This window comes from Octopus bimaculoides, chromosome 5, assembly GCF_001194135.2.
Source record: "Octopus bimaculoides isolate UCB-OBI-ISO-001 chromosome 5, ASM119413v2, whole genome shotgun sequence".
Lineage (NCBI taxonomy): Eukaryota > Metazoa > Mollusca > Cephalopoda > Octopoda > Octopodidae > Octopus > Octopus bimaculoides.
Window position 1 is genome coordinate 73952186 of NC_068985.1, and position 2861 is coordinate 73955046.

A 2861-nucleotide genomic window follows, 5' to 3' on the forward strand; every position below is an offset into this window, starting at 1 on the left:
TAACCTGACGAAGTACCGTTAATCATTTCGTCCGGCCTGCTAACGTATTTGCCAGCTCGCCGCCTTTGTCCCATGTCCCATGTCCCATATAATATTACTTCCCTTTGAACGCGGTGAGCTGGCAGGAACGTTAGCACGCCGGGAGAAATGCTTAGCGGTATTTTCTCTCTCCTCGTGTTCTGAGTTCAAATTCCGTGGAGTTCTTTACTTTTCATCCTTTGGGAATCGATAAATTAAGTACCAGTTGCGTACTGGAATCGATCTAATCGACTGGCACCCCTTTCCAAAAATTTCAGGCTTTGTGCCTAGAGTAGAAAATGATATTCAAATGTTATCATTAGCTGCAATATTTTAAGTAAAAAAAATTGCTGTGTACTTAACCAGATGTAATAACTTGTCCTGAACTTTTCTAAGTTTAATAACTTGTCCTGTACTTTTCCAGATTTATAATCTTAAGAATAGTATTTCTCTTGCTCGCATTTTCCATGTAATACATGTTTTTTCCATGCTATGCTATTATGCTAATCAATAATGTGTCAAATGTATCAATTATCTTTGTCGTTGATAATTATTTCCTTACCCCAATGATGCTAGTGATATATATTAAAAGTCCCCTTATAGAACTATATTCATAAAAACGTATTGAACAATATTATCACACAGAAGTTTGAGAAACAAACACTCATAACTTTTTTCCTTTTAAAACTTCCTTGCATATCATTGATATCATGAAATTCCTCGAATTCAGCTCTATCATTTTAAGCTTAATTAAATTATAGTTTGTTTTTTTAAATAAAAATGTTAATTATACTTAAATCCAAGTTTTTTGCCTTATACTTTTTCATGATATTTTACCTCACAATGCTTTTGATACAAATGTTTGCTGCATGGTACCGAAACTATGAAATTCTTCATGATTTCTTCTGTCATTCAAGCTAAGATAAATATATTTTACTTTTAAAATAATAAACTTGGTTGGTGACGTTACTTACGCTCTTATGATGTTGCTACAACTTTTGGTGTAAACTTTTTTCTACTGGACCAAATCTCAATTTTTATGCCAAAATGTAGCTAGGGACCCGTCCACTTCAAGAATGTTAAGAATTTTTTCACTTTGGTTAAGAACTGAATTAGCGACAAGCTCTGAAAGATGCTGCGTGTGAGTAAATTGCGGTCTTAGGAATATTATTCAACTACTACCTTAGTTGAATGGTAATCTGTTCGTTTCTTTTAAGCGAAAATGTGACACAAATTTTAATGAAAACATGATTACGTCAATCAATGATATAATCACCGCTTTGTTTCAGTATCTTTTGCCCTTGTGTGGGCAGATCCATTATTGCCTGCGAAAAGAAATTCCTGGGTGTACTGGCAAAAAACTCCTACATGTGAATATTTTCATCCACTTCGGAGTTAGAGTTCTGTACACTCAATGAATTTGAAGAGACTGACACAGGCAGACATCTGAAGCTGCAAGGTGGAAGGTGTGGCAAAACCTCTCAGCCAAGCCCAGTATTTTCTACGTTCGCAAACAAATGTGTGGCCTAGCATTGTCATGATGAGAGACAGCGCACTACGATTAACAAGTTCTGGGTGTTTGTTGTACATCACTGCGTTTAAGGTGTCCAGCTTGTCACTATATAAATCCGAATTGATGGTCTGTCTATGGAACAAGCTCTTAAAACCATACTCTAAATTCATATATTTTCTTCGAGTGAAGTCATGCTTTGGATATTGGTTGTGCTAATTCACTGTGTGTCTCCCGATGATTATTAACACTTTACATTTTTATAGAGGATAAATGCTTAATTTTCAGCTACCATTCTTACCAAAAAAGGATAGTTTTCATGTTCACACAGAAAAACTACAACGTGTCTAGTCGCAAATTCCCATCAAATTACGTATATAGTATATAACAATGTCCATGGTCGAGAACAAACATAAATTAGCTCCTTATTTGAGTGCTTGATGTTTAGTGTCAACAAAATCAAAGGGACATTTTAAACTACTCTTTATATATGCATGTGTGTGATTTCCTATGTAGGTATGTATATATGTATGTATGTATATATGTATGTATGTATGCATGAATGTATGTATGCATGTATGTATGTGCATATGAATTTGTGTTTCAAATGTCTTCTTAGGATAAATATGGTGATTTTGTTTCTGTTTAGACGCGTGAGTTTCATGATATGTATATGGGTATTAAGGAGTCACATTAAGTCAGATATTAGTTGATCTGACGTATCAGTTATATAGCCTGGTATAAGTTGTATTTGAAAGTAAGAAAGAGATGAGTATGGTGCGAAATGTAAATCGAAGAAAAAAATTCAGGATTTGGCGAGTAGCAGCAGAAGAAAATACATGTGGGGAAAATGAAATGAGTGAAGAAAGATGCTTTCAGTGATCTTAAGTGGAAGGTCTTCTTGCTGATATCCAGGAGAAATATATGAATAGGACTTTATGTTTGAAATTTCATATGCAGTAAGAACCCTTTTCCAAGAGATGAGTGAATAAATTGTGTAGCAATAAGATATAAATATTAATATATGTGTGCGTCTGTGTGTGTGTGTGTGTGTGTGTGTGTGTGTGTGTGTGTATAGAAATATATATAGTTCAGATGACTTTGATTGGTTTCGGCCATTATCGGCCCAGGCCACGACAAACTCAGTAATACCACATGGAAAACTATTTTAATTGGTTATTTTGGGACACCATGGACCACTTAAGCGGAGGGTTGCTGTTAGCTGAGACGTATCTAGGTACAGGTAGCTTATCCGTTATTTCCCGGATGAATTTGTCCATGTACCGTTTGGAAGTTGTTGAGTCTTTTTTGTATATGTATATGTATGTATATA

The 2861-nt window shown here is 35.0% G+C and overlaps 1 protein-coding gene across 5 annotated transcripts in view; it reads right to left on the minus strand.

The window, feature by feature from the left end:
* The window catches only part of LOC106869260 (sex peptide receptor), a 741054-nt gene that overhangs the window by 583412 nt on the left and 154781 nt on the right, over window positions 1-2861 (minus strand). The gene's annotated exons all lie outside the window — the stretch shown is intronic.